Source organism: Oncorhynchus nerka, linkage group LG18 (genome assembly GCF_034236695.1).
Source record: "Oncorhynchus nerka isolate Pitt River linkage group LG18, Oner_Uvic_2.0, whole genome shotgun sequence".
NCBI classification, from domain to species: Eukaryota; Metazoa; Chordata; class Actinopteri; order Salmoniformes; family Salmonidae; genus Oncorhynchus; species Oncorhynchus nerka.
The window spans coordinates 52,499,379-52,518,368 of NC_088413.1; positions in this window are offsets into that span (position 1 = coordinate 52,499,379).

An 18,990-nucleotide genomic window follows, 5' to 3' on the forward strand; every position below is an offset into this window, starting at 1 on the left:
TTGTACTTGTGAGCGCATTGATGTCAGACATGCAACTACCCTAATGATTATGATGATCATAATGCTTCTTGATAGTGTCATAAGATGGTTATGATTCTTCTTGAGTGTAATAAAGTGTATTTTCTACAAGTTATTTAAAATGATGGGGGGAAAAACAAGACTGTAAAGAATTCATTACAATCAACAACAAAGCAACAAAGGTTTTAAGAAACAACCTTTAAAACTGAAGGAAAGTTCTAGGAAGGGAAAAACCCATTTGAATAAATGTGGGTTTTGACACGCTTCTGTAGGTGTCATAACCAGCCATAAAATAATGCAATATATGTCACAACAGGTGTAAATATATGCGTCATTAGTGTTATGACAGGTTATTACACGTTATGTCAGCTGTTATGACATGGTTATGACAGTGGGTGTCAAGTAAAGTGTTACCCACAATACTTGAATTTGATGTGGACAGTGCACACACACGTTAGGTGTCCCTGTGTGTGATTGTGATTCATTATTTTTGCACACAATACTTTAATTTAAACCTTTATTTAACCAAGTCAAAATACACCTTTCACAAGGGAGACCTGGCATTATACAGGCACTATAATCCGTCTCAAAGATGTAGCCTATAAAATTAGGTTAGGTAGGCTACATCACAAACAACACACAAGGCATTGCACAATCAACAGACAAAGACACCTGGCATGTGTTTCCTCCTGTCTTGTAGATCTGTCAGTCAGTTTCCTTCCCCTCCAGCCTTAGAGGATGAGGTGTGAGGGCGTTGACTCACTCCTCACACTGAAACCGCCAAACCACAACACTTACACTACAACGTTTCACACATAGCTCCTCAGATATCAGCGCACAGAGATCCTATGAATCTGAATATAATTCTGAGTTTCATGTGGTTTCATCTCCCAGCACACCTGAAAATATGCAAATGAGGAGAGTGTGTAAAAACATTCGGGTTTGGCATGGGCAGTGATGGTGATGTAGCGTGTCAAATATGGAAGCATATACACTGAGCATGGACAAATTGATCGTGTTTGACTGTTTTGTGCGGGAACTTTTGAGTAGCATTGAGGAAAACAACCATAACATGAAAGGTTGGCTTTAAAAAAAAATATATTTTTTATTTAGAACTATTGATAGACAATGTTTTAGATCAAGATTATCACGGAAACGCAGAGTTTTGTAATCTACCTAATCATCCAAGGCTCAGAAATGACAGCCATTCCTAGCAACATTAAGCTAGCTAGCTGCGTTGTTACCTAAAATGCTGAAATTGTTTTCTATCGGCCCAAACCACTGTGAAAATGAAACTCTGGGAAAATCTAATGTGGTTTTGCTCAACTCCTGCATCCTCTCTCCTCCGTCCTCTCTCGTCTCCTTTTGAAAAAGGTCAAAGGTCATTGAGGAGAGGCGGCGATGAGAGGGAACATGGATGAAAATGGCTGTCATGAAATGAGACTACTTCTACACTCGCGTGACATCAGGCAATTGACATTTACAAGCTTGGAATCCCAAAATAAATGTGAAAAGTGATAAAAACAAATGTAGCTAGTTGTGCAAGACATTTTATAGATAAAAGTGTTATATCTCGTGGGTTTCATGACCACGTTCTTTTAAAAATGCAATAATGATTAGACGGGAGACAGGAATCAGTTCAATCATTTATCTAGAAAGTGGGTGTCTTATAGACAACATTACCCATGATGCCCTGTGCATACAAATACGGTAAGAGGAGGTACAAAAGGTACCACCTTAATATATAAAATTTCCTCCACTCTTACATGAATTGTCCCCATTATGAAACAACAGTGGGGGACATAATTGGGGACACACTTTTTTTAATGTTCTTTTCACAGCTTTTTCAATAACCCACATGAAATAAACAACATTTTAATGTTGAACTTTTCAAGATGTATTTTCTGTCTTTTTATGTTCAACCATAACTCAAATTTGGGAATGATAGTAGACTATCTCAAACCTGGACTATACCCATGGGGATTATTCTGCCCCAGATGAAAGGGTTAGTCTGTTTACTCACAAGTTCAAGCGCCTCGGTGTCCGCCTATCGCTCATAGGGTAATGGCGGTCAACTTGACACTCAACAACGTCTCTAGGCTGTGGTATTGACACAGGTGTAAAAATGTGAGTTGCCTCACATTCTCGAGGGATGTGTCTAGTCACACACTTGAGTGGGTGCGGCTGAGTCAGTATCCTGAGAAGGTGAGCTCCTAGGTGAGCGCCAGTAACAGTTCTGAACAACCCACGATTGGTGGTTCTGTAGGCGTTGATTTACTCAACAGTAACTGATCTATGTGCCTGTTCCAGATTACGTCCTCTGCAGTCTGGACAGTGTAGAACCAGTCTGAGCAATGACTGTAGTAGGAACCCACTTTGGTCCTTTGAGGTAGTTCCTTGCTAAGACAGTTACTCCAGGATTGAAAATTCTGTCCTTTGCTCTCGGTTCACAACGTTAGACTTTGCTGTCCTGTTGACATTGCACTGTCTCCTTTGCGTTCGGAGGTTTGATAGGTCGAAGCATGTGCATAGCTCCCTCTTCATGAGTAGCAATGCAGGCGAAGCTTTGGTGGTTGCGTGTGCCGTGTTCCTTTAGGATAGCAGGAAGTTGTTCAAGCGTTGGTGCAGTGTCCCTTGACCCTTTATGGCATGTGTCATGGTCTGTACAAACCTCTCCACCAGCCCTTTGGTAGATGGATAATATGGGGTGGACCTAATGTGCTGTTGTACACCATTCACCTGTAGGAAGGTGGTCATTTCTTGGGACACTAGCTGCGGTCTGTTGTTGCTAATGAGTTGGAGTGACAATCCGAACCAACTAAACACTTCCCCAAGCTTCTCAATGGTCTTCTCTGTAGTAGTAGACCTCATGGCGAAGTTGATGTGTATGTGTTGCCACGCCTCCTCCGGCCAATCCCACAGATGAAGAGGTGCAAGTTCTGTTACGTTGTGAACCTTCTGGCATGAGGACTGTTTTTGCTTTCTCTTCAATGCTTCCATCTAATCCAAGTTGCCAGAAGTAGCTTTGTGCGACTTCTTTCATGCAAATCATTCCACAATATCTTGAGCATAGCTGGTGCAAGACGTGTTCCCTCAGTGAAGGCGGAATGATAGCTCTCTTCCCCCACAGCAGACAATCAGACTGTTCTGACAGCCCAGTTCTCCTCGAAAAGTTTAGGTTTGAGTTCCAGGGCATCTCCAGCGCCTTTTAGGCTTGGACGGTATCTAAATTGTCATACCTTCATACTGACCATGTGCCATACTGGGATATTCAGTAATACCGACACTAAAAACAAGGGGCTCTATGTCCACACCCCACAGCCTAAGTACATGTAAATCCCATAAATGCTAATGAGCGCATTACAAACATTTTATTTAGTTTCTGACCTCAACTATTTGCAGGATAGACATCCCAGCTCATACAGTTATACAAGTAACTCAGCAATGCTCTATTCACAGTTTGCTGCACGCACAAAACAAATATTAGACAGCAAGTGTAACGATTGAGGAGTAGTAGGAAGGATTGGAGGACCAATGCGCAGCGTGGTAAGTGTCCATATTGTTTAATAAGAATAATGAACACTGAACAAAACAATAAACGACAACGTGAAATAACAAAACCGAAACAGTTCCGTGTGGAACAAACAATCACCCACAACTCAAAAGTGAAACCAGGCTACCTAAGTATGGTTCTCAATCAGGGACAACGATTGACAGCTGCCTCGGATTGAGAATCATACCAGGCCAAACACAGAAATCCCAAAACATAGAAAAGGGAACATAGACAACCCACCCAACTCCCACCCTGACCATACTAAAACAAAGACATAACAGAAGAACTAAGGTCAGAACGTGACAGCAAGGCTCTTGACGCAGGAGGATTATCTGCTGTTACCAAGTGAAGCTTGATTACCAACTAGCTACCAAATTAGCAAACCAAATGCACAACTGCAGAGCATTTAGCACATTTTGGACAGTTAACTATGTAGTTATAAGATATCTAGCTGGCAAACACTTAATTGTAAATTCCATACTGTAACTAGATCACTTGGCACGTGCTGCACAACAGTGAGTGACTCACAAGGTTCTGGTCTCTCTTTGTTGTGTGCTTGTAAACAAACACCACATGACTGGGGACTTACCGGTAAGCTTTATTACAGTATGTGACAGGTGAAATGAAGGACGAGACCTTCTTTATCTCCTAACGTATTGCACAAGTTGACTGAAGGTATTTACTTAAAACGTAGCTACAAATATTCAAATTCGAAGAAATAGTTTCAACGGTATTGACCGTATTGACCGTATTGAAAAACCATCCTGTGGGTATTTCCAAATATATACAGCCCAAGCCTGTCCATCACTTCAGATAACACTGGGTCATTTCAAGGTGATTCTCCTCACTTGTGTTGAAGTGACTGGTGCGTTCTCCACTTATTTGAAGTAGAAGATGTCCACTTGCTGTGACTCCTGCTTGACCACAGGTATGGCAACGTGGAAAGTTCACCTACATTGCAGTGCAGTTCTGAGTTGCGTTACTTGATGTCGTCGATGTGTGCTGACCACAACAAAGCCCACCTTTGCATTCTGCTTGCAGCAAGTGACGGAATCCCAGTATGCGGTCCAAAGATGACCAGTAAGAAGGGTGAATTTCCTTCCATACTGGTGAAACGTACGCACGCCAAAAACTAGGCTTAAGGCTTCCCGCTCTATACGTGCATAGTTACTTCCTGCTTTGTTCAATGTACTTGATGTGAAAGTGATCGGCTCCTCTTCACCGAAAGGCATATGGGACACAACTGCTGCCACACCATAGGGACCATAGGGACTAGCATCACAAGCTAGTTGTATCGGCAATGATCAGTCAGTGTCAGTGCCTCAGATTTCAGGACTGTTTCCTTAGTTTTCATGAATGCTTCCTTGGATTGTTTCATCATTTGAATGTTTTGTCCTGACAAAGCAACTAATGTAGTAGCTCCAGCTTCATTGCTAAACTCAGCATAAAGCGTCCGTAGTAATTCAGTAACCCCAGGAAAGAGGAGTAGGAGAATCTAAGATAGCCTTGACCTTGGGCGGAGCCTCGTGGCGTCAATGACGTGTCCGAGATATTGAACCAATGATTGGAAGAATATACATTTGTCCTTACGAACTCGCAGTCCGTAGTCCTTCAATCACTGTAAGGTCGCGTCCATGTTCTGGAGGTCCTTTTCGTCTTACCCAGTAACGAGAATGTCATCCAGTTAGCATTGTACTCCTGGCAATCCACTCAAGATCTGGTCTATCGCCCTCTGGAACAGTGCTGGCGCACTTGTGATTTCAAATGGTAGATGGCAGTACAAAAAGAGCCCCTTGTGTGTCACAACGGTCAGCAGTTCCTTTGACTTTTCATCCACATACATCTGCAAGAAGGCCTGGCAGAGGTCGATCTTGCTGAACTTTAGACCCCAGCTAAGGTGGTCGATATGTGGTAGCGGATACTGCTCAGCAGAAAACACAGGGTTAACTATGCCTTTTAAAGTCTCCACATATCCTGATTCCACCAGCCTTCTTAAGGACCTGTACAATGGGTGTCGCCCATTCACTCACTTTAACCAGCTCCAGTACTTTGTTCTTGACTGGAGGGTCCAAGTCAACCTTGACTTTTGATCTGATAGCATAAGGTACGAATCGTGCTTTCAGAAACTTTGGTTTGCTGTCTGGCTTAATGTATTTCATGCTACCCATGTCACGCCCTGACCATAGAAAGCTTTTAATTCTCTATGTTGGTTAGGTCGGGGTGTGACTAGGGTGGGTCATCTAGGTGATTTATATTTCTATGTTGGCCTGGTATGGTTCCCAATCAGAGACAGCTGTTTATCGTTGTCTCTGATTGGGGATCATATTTAGGCAGCCATTTCCCCTTTGTGTTTTGTGGGATCTTGTTTTTGTGTAGCTGCCTGTGAGCAGCCCAGAACGTCACATTTCGTTTTTCGTCTGTTTTGTTTGGTGATTTTATAAATTATTAAACATGTGGAATTCTACGCACGCTGCGCCTTGGTCCAATCATTATGACGATTGTGACAACCCAGCTCTCCAATAAAGACTTATCTTTGTTTGTTTAAGATGGCAGGTAGGCCTGTGTCTCCATGTGTCATTGTACGCACTAATGGCCAGTCCAGTGTGAATTTCTCCAGCCACGAACGTCCCAGTACTTATTGTGATTGAGTGGCTCCATCTACTGGCCAGGAGAGAGGGTGGCCCAGAATGGTAAGAGCCTAATTATACACACCTGAATATAATTTGCTTGAAGGTTGGGTGGTGGATGTTTTAACCTGGGTTGTATTTCTGTTTTCTTGTGCTACTTCACACCTCTTGTCACTTGTTGTAATACCAGAACATGGAGAACCTCACCAAGCAGCTGACTGATGACAGTCCACCTCGACATGCACAGGGAGATCATTACAGAGCAAAGGAATCAAAATGCTAGGTTGCTGGCCGAACCTACAGACCCTCCCTGCTTGGGCTCCACAGGAAACCTCAGCCAGTGGACCCAACCCGGGAAGGTTCCTTTTGAAAATGACAGAGGCGGATGACGTGGAGGCCTACCTCTTAACCTTTGAGAGAACCGCAACACGGGAGGGTCGGCTTGAGAGCACCTGGGCTGGGCTGCTTGGACCCTTCTTGGCATTAGAAGCCCAACGGATAATTCATAAAAATCCAAATAACGTCACAGATCTTCATTGTAAAGGGTTTAAACATTGTTTCCCATGCTTGTTCAATGAAGCATAAACAATTAATGAACATGCACCTGTGGAACGATTGTTAAGACACTAACAGCTTACAGATGGTAGGCAATTAAGGTCACTGTTATGAAAACTTGGGACACTAAAGAGGCCTTTCTACTGACTCTGAAAAACTCCAACAGAAAGATGCCCAGGGTCCCTGCTCATCTGCGTGAACGTGCCTCAGGCATGCTGCAAGGAGGCATGAGGACTGCAGATGTGACCAGGGCAAGAAATTGCAATGTTCATACTGAGAGATGCCTAAGACAGCGCTACAGGGAGACAGGTTATCGTCCTCGCAGTGGCAGACCACGTGTAACAACACCTGCACATGATCGGTACATCCGAACATCACACCTGTGGGACAGGTACAGGATGGCAACAACAACTGCCTGAGTTACACCAGGAATGCACAATCCCTCCATCAGTGCTCAGACTGTCCGCAATAGGCTGAGAGAGGCTGGACTGAGGGCTTGTAGGCCTGTTGCAAGGCAGGTCCTCACCAGACCGGCAACAACATCGCCTATGGGCACAAACCCACCATCGCTGGACCAGACAGGACTGGCAAAAAGTGCTCTTCACTGATGAGTCACGGATTTGTCTCACCAGGGGTGATGGTTGGATTTGCTTTTATCGTCGAAATAATGAGCTTTACACCGAGGACTGTACTCTGTAGCGGGATCGATTTGGAGGTGGAGGGTCCATCATGGTCTGGGGCGGTGTGTCACTGCATCATCGGACTGAGCTTGTTGTCATTGCAGCCATTCTCAACACTGTGCATTACAGGGAATACATCCTCCTCCCTCATGTGGTACCCTTCCTGCAGGCTCATCCTGACATGACCCTCCAGCATGACATTGCCACCAGCCATACTGCTCGTTCTGTGCGTGATTTCCTGCAAGACAGGAACGTCAGTGTTCTACCATGGCCAGCGAAGAGCCCGGATCTTAATCCCATTGAGCACGTCTGAGACCTGTTGGATCGGAGGGTGAGGGCTAGGGCCATTCCCCCCAGAAATGTCTGGGAACTTGCCGGTGCCTTGGTGGAAGAGTGGGGTAACATCTCAAAGCAAGACCTGGCAAATCTGGTGCAGTCCATGAGGAGGAGATGCACTGCAGTACTTAATGCAGCTGGTGACCACACCAGATGCTGACTGTTACTTTTGACCCCCCCCTATGTTCAGGGACACATTATTCAATTTCTGTTAGTCACATGTCTGTGGTACTTGTTCAGTTTATGTCTCAGTTGTTGAATGTTGTTTTGTTCATACAAATATTTACACATGTTAAGTTTGCTGAAAATAAACGCAGTTGACAGTGAGAGGACGTTTCTTTTTTTGCTGAGTTTATGACCTATCAGATGACCAGGCTAAAGACTACAAGCTGGTTAAGGCAGCGGTTCTGGCCCAGTATGGCTACACGTTAACTTCTTCGATATAGGGGGCGCTCTTTTAATTTTTGGATAAAAAACGTTCCCGTTTTAAACAAGATATTTTGTCACGAAAAGATGCTCGACTATGCATATAATTGACAGCTTTGGAAAGAAAAGACTCTGACATTTCCAAAACTGCAAAGATGTTATCTGTGAGTGCCACAGAACTGATGCTACAGGCGAAACCAAGATGAAATTTCAAACAGGAAATGCCCCAGATTTTGAAGGCGCTGTGTTCCAATGTCTCCTTATATGGCTGTGAATGCGCCAGGGAATGAGCTTACACTTTCTGTCGTTTCCCCAAGGTGTCTGCAGCATTGTGACGTTTTTGTATGCATATCATTGGAAGATTGACCATTTTACACTACATCTACCAGGTGCTCGCTTCGTGTCCTCCGTCGCAATTATTGCGTAATCTCCAGCTGCGTGTATTTTTCCATTTGCTTCCGAGGAGAAACCCAACTGCCACGAATGATTTATCATCGAATAGATATGTGAAAAACACCTTGAGGATTGATTCTAAACAACGTTTGCCATGTTTCTGTCGATATTATGGAGTTAATTTGGAAAAAAGTTTGGCGTTGTAATGACTGAATTTTCGTTTTTTTTTTCTTAGCCAAACGTGATGAACAAAACGGAGCGATTTCTCCTACACAAATAATATTTTTGGAAAAACTGAACATTTGCTATCTACCTGAGAGTCTCCTCATTGAAAACATCCGAAGTTCTTCAAAGGTAAATGATTTTATTTGAATGCTTTTCTTGTTTTTGTGAAAATGTTGCCTGCTGAATGCTAGGCTTAATGCTATGCTAGCTATCAATACTCTTACACAAATGCTTGTGTAGCTATGGTTGAAAAGCATATTTTGAAAATCTGAGATGACAGTGTTGTTAACAAAAGGCTAAGCTCGTGAGTGTATATATTTCTTTCATTTCATTTGCGATTTTTATGAATAGTTAACGTTGCGTTATGGTAATGAGCTTGAGGCTATGATTACGCTCCCAGATACGGGAGTGCTCGACGCAAGAAGTTAATGACCTGGGCCTTGAAGTTCCAGGAATGGACCTTTGTTCCCACCCAGTCAGTTAGGGCCCAGATGCACGACCTTATCCGGCTGGCGAAGACCTGGTTTCAGAGTGACCCCGCAGGGCCCATCGTGGTGGAGAGAGTGGTAAATGTACCACTTCCTACGGCCCCTTCCCTATGATGGCAAGAAGGTGGCCAGCCAGTGCAATCCACAGTCCGTGGACCAACTAGTCCTCTTAGTGGAGAGCCACCAGACCAATGGATCTGCTGAAGTCTGGTAAGACGGACAAGACGGAGAGTAAGCTAAGGAAACAACCAGAGAGACTCCTGCCACCCGAGAGGTCTGCCAAATTCCCTGAGGTGGAACCGCCCCAACAACATAGGTTTGGACTAGACCCCGACTGAAGAAGGTGTTATGAGTGTGGTGAGGTGGGACACATGGCCTGGAACTTCCCCAGTAGAGATGAACCCAGGCCCACTGCACACTCCACGGATCCAGTTGGGGGGAGGCCCTTCACTTAATGACCTCCTGTTGGGCAATTAAGGAGACAACAGCCCCCACAATCCCAACCAAAGTAGATGGAAGAGATGCGGAAGCCCTGTTGGACTCCGGCAGTATGGTGTCATTGATACAGCCAAATCGTACCCCAGAGAATCCCGTGGCAGTGTCCTGCATTCACGGGGACACTAAGGAATATCCCACAGCAGTGGTGAAGCTTACAACCCCTCAAGGGAACTGTCAACTTCAAGTAGGCCTAGTCCCCAACATCCCGGGACCCCTTCTTGTGGGTCGTGTTTGTCCTCTGTTTTCTAAACTGTCGGGGAAGCAGGAGGTCTGGTGCAACTGTAAGAAAAAATCCTATCTGTGGCTCGGAGGAAAACCAAACAGGCCATATAAGAACCCCTCCAACAGTAGACAAAACCCAATATTTGCACTGCCCAGGGGAACCCGGATGGGGTTAGCAGGACCTTTTGATCCATTCCCAGACTGGGAGCTGTCAGAGGAAGATCTCGGGGAGGTGCCCCTCGTTCTCAACCTCAAAGGCCAGTTCAGAACGGCCCAGCTGAAGGACCCCAATCTCACCCAAGCGCCAGGTCACCAAAGTAGGTCACCAAAGTGACCTAGGTCACCAAAGTAGATGGAAAGATGGTCCCTGGGGCGTGAATTTAGATGGCCTTGCTTTGTGATTATGAGGCAACTGTTGTATTACGCTAAAGAAGTCAATTCTAAAGTTAACTAATTGTTGTTGGTCCCAAAATGGTATGTCCCCACCGTATTGCAGTTAGCCCAATCACATGTCCTTGGAGCCCACCTGGGCTCCTGAAGATAAAACATATCTGCACTTCGGATTTGGTATTTTATTAGGATTTTTCTTATTTTATTCACCTTTATTTAAACAGGTAGGCTAGTTAAAGCAAAGCAGTGCGACCCAAACAACACAGAGTTACACATGGAATAAACAAATATACAGTCAATAACACAATAGAAAAAGTATATATACAGTGTGTGCAAATGAGGTAAGATAAGGTAGGTAAGGCAATAAATAGGCCATAGTGGCGAAATAATTACAATGTTGCAATTAAACGGGAGTGATAGATGTGCAGAAGATCTAGAGATACTGGGGTTCAAAGGAGCAAAAAAAAAAGAACAGTATGGGGATGAGGTAGTTGGATGGGGTATTTACAGATAGGCTATGTACAGGTGTAGGGATCTGTGAGCTGCTCTGACAGCTGGTACTTAAAGGTATTTTTGCAATTCGTTCCAGTCATTGGCAGCAGAGAACTGGAAGGAAAGGCGGCCAAAGGAGCAATTGGCTTTAGGGGTGACCAGTGAAATATACCTGCTGGAGCGTGTGCTACTATGGTGGGTGCTGCTATGGTGACCAGTGAGCTGAGATAAGGCAGGGCATTACCTAGCAAAGACTTATAGATGGCCTGGAGCCAGTGGGTTTGGCGACGAATATGAAGCGAGAGCCAGCCAACGAGAGCATACATGTTGCAGTGGTGGGTAGTATATGAGGCTTTGGTTACAAAACCGATGGCACTGTGATAGATGGATCCCCATTAGCTGTTGCAAAAGCAGCAGCTACTCTTCCTGTGGTCCACACAAAACATGAAACATAATACAGAATGATATAATACAGAACATCATTAGACAAGAACAGCTCAAGGACAGAACAACATACTTTTAAAAAAGGCACCCGTAGCCTACATATCAATGCATACACACAAACTATCTAGTAAAATAAGGGAGAGGCGTTGTGCCACGAGGTGTTGCTTTATCTGTTTATTTGAGCAATATGAGATGGAAGGAAGTTCCATGCAATAAGGGCTCTATACAGTGCTGTACATTTTCTTGAATTTGTTCTGGATTTGGGGACTATGAAAAGATCCCTGGTGGCATGTCTGGTGGGATAAGTGTGTGTGTCAGAGCTGTGTGTAAGTTGACTATGCAAACAATTTGGGATTTTCAACACATTAATGTTTCTTATTAAAATAAGTAATGCAGTCAGTCTCTCCTCAACTCTTAGCCAAGAGAGACTGGCATGCATTGTATTAATATTAGCCCTCTGATTACAATTTAAGAGCAAAACGTGTCTCTCTGTTCTGGGCCAGATGCAGCTTAACCAGGTATTTCCTTGCAGCACTGGACCACAGTACTGGACAATAATCAAGATTACACAAAACTAGAGTCTGCAGAACTTGGTGTTCCACCCTGTAGTGGAAATTCTAACCAAAATGAAGAGAGAGAGACTGTACATTCCTCAGAAAGCAACTTTATTATAAGATTTGCAAAAATGGAGCAATCAACAATCACTCAAATAGTGCAGGGTTAAAAGCCCAACCAACATAGTTGGGTCTCAGCTTTTATATAAAAAGTACAAACTGTTTTGTCTAGGTCGCAGTTAGCAGATGTGTGGAAACAGGGGCGGAACATAGTGTGTTAAGGGAGATTGGTTTGTCTGTGCAGATTAAGATAGTCCAAGGTTGATAGCACGAGGGCTCAACCCCATAACTGCATTTATCACAGTTCACACTATAATGTGCTTCTTCCTGCAAGTTTCCATACCGCTGACTTCCTGCACCCAAAGGGATCTTAGCTATACACCCAGTCTTATGACTAAGTCACACAAAGACAAGTTTGTATCAGGTTAGAAAAAAACACTAGCATATAACAATTTACAATTCTTTAAGCAGTAAAACACAGGATAGCATGACTAATTTTGTCATTTTCCCCCACAATCCTCAGACAGATGGGCCCGTTGAAAGATTGAATAAAACCTTAAAGAGCATGCTCTGTAAGGTAGTAGACCAGGATGGAAGGAACTGGGACCAGTTGTTTCCATATTTTCTCTTTTCCATAAGGGAGGTACCCAAGGCGTCTACTGGATTCTCCCCGTTCAAGCTCCTTTATGGGCGACGACCCCGGGGCCTCCTGGACATTGCAAAGGAGACCTGGGAGACTGAGCCAAGCCCACATCACATCTTCATTGACCATGTGGCTGAAATGGGTGATCGGATGCAGAAGTTGTGGCCAATGGTAAGAGATCATATGGCTCAAGCCCAAGAAAAGCAGAGGAGGGTCTACAATTGGGGAGCTCAACCCAGAGAATTCCAGAATGGGGAGATAGTTCTGGTACAGGTGCCCACAACAGAGAATATGCTCCTGGTCACTTGGAATGGGCCATACAAGATCCTGGAGAAGATGAAACCAGTGAACTACAAAGTTTGTCAGCCAGGGCGCCAGAAGCCGTTGCAAATATACCACATAACTTTCTCAAAAAGTGGCATGTCTGAGAGGCGTTGCTTGGTGTTGCTCTGTCCCCTGTTCCCACAGAAGCTGCTCAAGGGGAGGTTTCCATCAGCACCCCGCTTACAAAACTACAGCTGCAAGAGATGGGGGAACTAGCGGACCAGAGCAGGGACATCTTCTCTAGCCCTCCAAGGTCGCACAACCTTAATGCACCACCATATCCACACAAAACCCAGAAATAAGGTAACATTACAGCCTTATAGGATCCCATCAAAAAGAAGGAGGACCAGATGCTGACGATGGGGATTATTCATTTGACACTTATCCTTTGCCCTGTGTAGATGAGCTGATTGACCGTCTGGGTAATGCCCGGTATATCAGCACCCTGGATCTTACTAAGGGGTACTGGCAGGTTGCCCTGGCTCCATTGGTGAGGGAGAAGTTGGCCTTTGCCATGCCTACAGGGCTGTACCATTACATGGTTCTACCCTTTGGCCTGCATGGAGCTCCGCCTACTTTTCAGAGGCTAATGGACAGGGTCCTGAACCTACACAGTGAGTACACGGCATTATATTTGTATGACATGATTGTGTACAACCATAACTGTGAATCTTACCTGAAGCAGCTCAACAATGTCTTGGAGGCTCTTCGCAGATCAGGTCTAAACACAAATGCAAAAAAATGCAGACTAAGACTTGAGGAAGCTGTGTACCTGGGTTTACCATTGGAAGGAGCAATGTCAAACTGCAAGAGAAGAAAGTTCAAGCCAAGTCTCAGGTAAAGAGGTTAATTCCTAACTATGTAAATGTAGCTTGTCCTCTCACAGTCCTGACCAAAAAGACCCAGCCAAACGAGGTCAAAGTGGAAAAGCTTTCCAGAATCTGAAGGAGGCCCTGTGCTCTGGACCGGTCTTGGTGATGCCGGACTTTGGGAGAGAGATGGTGGTCCAGACTGATGCCTCTGACACAAGGGTGGGAGCGGTCTTGTCCACAGAAATACGAGGGGAGGAGCATCCCATCCTATATGTCAGCCAGAAGCTGTTGCACCGAGAAATCAAAAACTCAACAGTGGAGAAAGAGTACCTAGGCAGTGGGCATTGAAGACGTTAAAGTACTACCTCCTGGGACAACACTTCACTCTGGTCACGGACCATGCTCCTCTAGTCTGGATGTCCAGGAACAAGGAGACCAACAATAGAGTGACGGTGGTTTCTCTCACTCCAACAGTATTGTTTCTCTGTTGTCCACAGGTCCAGGTCGAAACACGGAAATGCAGATGCCTTGTCCCCCCCACAACGCTCTGTCGAGGATGGCCGCCCTGCCCGGAGCTGAGGAGGGGTGTGTGTGATGGAGTGAGAGGGTGGGTGTGTGAAGGCCTGTATATTACTGCTCGTTGGCTACATCTGCTGGCCAGGAGAGAGGGTGGCCCGGAAGGGTAAGAACCTAATTAAACACGCCTGAATATAATTCGCTTGGAGGTTAGGTGGTGGCTGTTTTAGCCTGGCTTTGGCCAGATCTGGAGCAGCATTAGCTGACATGCAGAGCCCTCCAACGCTGGAAGGGATATTGAACCGAACTTGACAGGAACCTACCGGACGCTATTTGGCCTTAGACCTGACCCCATTAAGGACTAGCCTGTTGGATTTATGTTTTCTTTTGTTGGATACGGGAGCAGAGAGAGACCGGAAGACCTGTCTAGAAAGGCTCAAAGACGAGTTTGGTTTTGGTTTGGTTTTATTGTTATCCAGCACTGTGGCGCATTCTGTTGTTTCTTTCCCTGAATAAAAGTCCTGGGTCGGTTCCCTGGAGAAAGATCAATTTTGGTCTACGCTTGTGTTACTTCACACTCTCGTCACTCATATTTTCAGTGTCACTTTGTCTTGAGTCACTCACCTCTGTATTCGCTTGCTCAACAGCGTGAACATGTCCCTTTTTCTTTTGATGGAATGTCTCGTTCTTGTTTTCAGTCAAATTTTCTCTGAGCTCTTTTCGTTTCTGCAGGCCGTTAAATATGCCTCTTTTAACCAAATTCTCTGCAATCCATGTCCTTACTCCAGCATGTAGACGGAGAAGCATTTGCCTTGATTTCTCTGTCTCTGATTTTCAGTTTCCACACTTCCTGATAAACTCAATTGCTCAGCTTCTTTATCAGTTAGTTCCATAGCCACACTGATTTCAATAGCCTTTGCCAAGGTCAGATTACATTCAATTAACAGTCTCTTCTGTGTAGCTTCACTCTGTAGCCCACATACTAGTCTGTCTCTGTTGTAATTTAGAACATCATTAAACACAGTGCTCTGATAATTTCTTTAAAGACATGCTCCAGAACTTTGGCGAACAGTAAGTATTTTTTAAACCTGCAGCGTTTGGCTGGATGTATCAATGTGTAGTTCATACATGCATAATCTATGAGCACAATTACTGTCTTCCCTCAATTAGCCGTGCTGCGCCATTTTCTCCCCATGGGCCAACCCCTTAGCAATTTAAATTCCAGCCAATGTGCTTTAGCGCCTTGCCATTTGAGTGACAGCTAGCAAGATGAACACACAGCAGAGGGAGAGAGAGGGAGCAATAAAGTACTGCACATATGTGACGTAGTACCTAATTTTTGGGGACCACTTTTGGCTCGTGAGCACTACTTTCAGAACTACTGGCTAAAAAGTATGCAATAGTACCGGAGAATATCTTTAATGCAGCAAAAAAACATTGTAAATGATTCTCTCCTGATTTCTTCTGTGGAATCTTTAAGCAATAACTAGTGGTTTTGACAGAAAGTGTATTTTCACAATATCTCTCTTATCACCTGGCCTGTCTGGCTGTAGCAAGCTGATTTGTAAATTAAATGTATTTGGCCCTATTACACAAAAAAATGTGGGCACAATTTGTCCTCATTTGCAAAAACATTTTTTTATACCCCTTCTGTAAATGAGCTCCACTGCTCAGCACTTTCATTAAACTGTCTGGTGTTTCCAATAATTCCAGCCATTTTTCATTTCTCAATAGGCTCCTGATTGTTACTCACTTCAAAATTGTCCTCAACCACAGCAATGTTCTCCTGTGCCACGCAGGGTTGACATGTCTGTGGTTTTCCTGGGTGAAAATGTATCTGTCGTGGGTTTTTGAACTACTTCTAAATTGCGCCACCATGGCATTTAAGAAAATCTATTTCAATGCGATCTGTTGCTGCTGACGATCAGGCAGGGAGGACTGAAGCCTTCTAGCCATGACTGGAGAGGTCCGGAGGGGTGTAGTGTTGAGAAAGCGCTGCAGAAGGCAGCTGAGTCACGTGAGTGAGAGGAGACAGAGAAGCATGTGCTGACCAAGATGCACCTCCAGCAACACATAAAACCTCATATAATTCTCCCCCAAAACAATGACAATTTCTCTCAACCAGTGGCATATGGGCTTTTTACGTGAGCGCTGATGCCGCCCTGTGGTAAGCAGTGCCCACTCTGTCAAAGGCAGGGAAGCAAAATATGTATCTCATCCATTCCCAGCATGCCTTTCCAGGGTGCTGTTGGAGAGACTCATTGCTGCGGAGCTCCACTAACATTCCGTCCAAAAGAATCATCTAACATAAATAATGTAGCAGATATAGAATGGTAGAGAAAACATGGTCTTTTCTGTAGCCTACAGACTGGAGATAAAATGTATGACGATGTAATGAGACAGAAACTTTTTACATCATGGAGGTTTCTCTGATCAAATAGCCTGACCTAAATGGTTCCCAGTCAAATAAAAAATGATCTGACATGGTTAACAAACAACATATCCTAAAAACAGTACAGGTCAAAGTAAAATGAACAATATGGAATGGACAATCAGATTACTCATAACTGCTGCCCAGGAGACTTATCTCGTGGGCTAAATTGTCATGATCTGTGGTTTCAAGTTTGAATCCGTACATTTTTGACGAGCTGATTATAGCATTTCCCGCTATGTAAACACATTGCAAATAGGCTCGTGATAACTCCTCCTGATAAAGTTGGGTAGCTGATATTCAGAGCTTAAATAGTCAAATCACAGGAATCAGGATTTAAAAAACAATGCAACAGCCTGTTTTACAAACGGTGGGCAAATTCCATTGCAGGCCACCATGATAGGCTACACCCCAGTAAGCACCGACCGGCTGCCTTTTTTGTGTGTTTTACCAACGGTAGGCCTGCCACATAGGTGGGCCTTCCTAAAATTCAATTTCAGGTGCCACTGTAGGCCATACTGCAGTAAGCACGGTCCGACGCCAACGCCTTTTGGGTGACCGGCCTTAATTTCCACGTCCATGGACATTGGTTTTTATAATGTCTGGGGGGAAAAACCTGTTTTAGACGTCTTTTCAAGTCATTTTGCTTACTGGGACGGCCAGGACCGACCCTGCCTATTTCCAAACAACATAATAACTCGTCAAGGCACTGGAAAACAACTTTAGGTACACTGCAGCACATTAGATATATTCGCTGGTTTAAACTGCATTGTAATGTCAACTTTCTTATGGAAAATTGTATCAAGTGATGGGTTTTACATGGGTTTTACGCATGCTCTGTACTTGGGTCTCGAGTGCTGCGCAGGTGGAAATTTGAAATGGAAATTGGAACTCCCTCACATGCTTCTATTATGGGGAAAAGTCCACAATGAAACTGACATGACGTGAATGATATATTTGCATCTGTTGGTCATCAATTAGTCTATTAATTTCTATGCCATTGTAGGCTACTGTAGCCTTAGCCTACCATTTGATACAATAAATATGTTGAAATGATGATATCACTGGAGTCATTGCAAATCAATTTGTGACAGTTGTGTAGCCTACCTGGAGCTGGCAAACGTATTTAATAAATAGCCTATAACTTCCGTTTATTATTGTTGTAGCCTTGTGTTATGGGCTCCCGAGTGGCACAGCGGTCTAAGGCACTGCATCTCAGTGTACGAGGCATCACTACAGTCCCTGGTTCAAATCCAGGCTGTATCACATCCGGCCGTATTCCCATAGGGCAGCGCACAATTGTCCCAGTGTCGTCTGGGTTTTGCTGGTGTATGCCATCATTGTAAATAAGAATTTGTTCTTAACTGACTTGCCTAGTTAAGTAAAGGTTACATATTTATTAAGCAATTATTAATGGAAATGTTCAGTTAATTAAATTGTCAGGGATCAATTGTGATCACGGTCACATCTCTATTGCTAGCTGTTGTTAGAAAGCATCAGATTGATAGTAACAGTCAGTCAAATTAGGCTAAAGGTTAAAAAAAATTGTTGACAAGCATATTGTTGACAAGCATATTCAAATCAAATCAAATGGTATTAGTCACATGCGCCGAATACAGCAGGTGTAGACCTTACAATTAAATGCTTACTTACAAGCCCCTAACCACCAATACAGTATTAGAGAACAAGAAATAAAAGTAACAAGTAATTAAAGAGCAGCAGCAAAATAACAATAGGGAGACTATTTACAGGGGAGTACCGGTACAGAATCAATGTGCAGGGGCACTGGTTAGTTGAGGTAATATGTACATGTAGGTAGAGGTATTAAAGTGACTATACAAAGATGATAACAGAAAGTAGCAGTGGTGTAAAGGGGGAGGGGGGGGGGGGATTTGATTAGCTGTTCAGGAGTCTTATGGCTTGGGGGTAGAAGCTGTTTAGAAGCTTCTTGGACCTAGACTTGGCACTCCGGTACCGCTTGCCATGCGATAGCAGAGAGAACAGTCTATGACTAGAGTGGCTGGACTCTTTGACAATTTTTAGGGCCTTCCTCTGACATGCCTGCTATAGAGGTCCTGGATGGCAGGAAGCTTGGCCCCAGTGATGTACTGGGCAGTTCGCACTACCCTCTGTAGTGCCTTGCGGTCCGAGGCCGAGCAGTTGTCATACCAGGCAGTGATGCAACCAGTCGATGGTGCAGCTGTGGAACCTTTTGAGGATCTGAGGACCCATACCAAATCTTTTCAGTCTCCTGAGGGGAAATAGGTTTTGTCATGTCCTCTTCACGACTGTCTTGGTGTGTT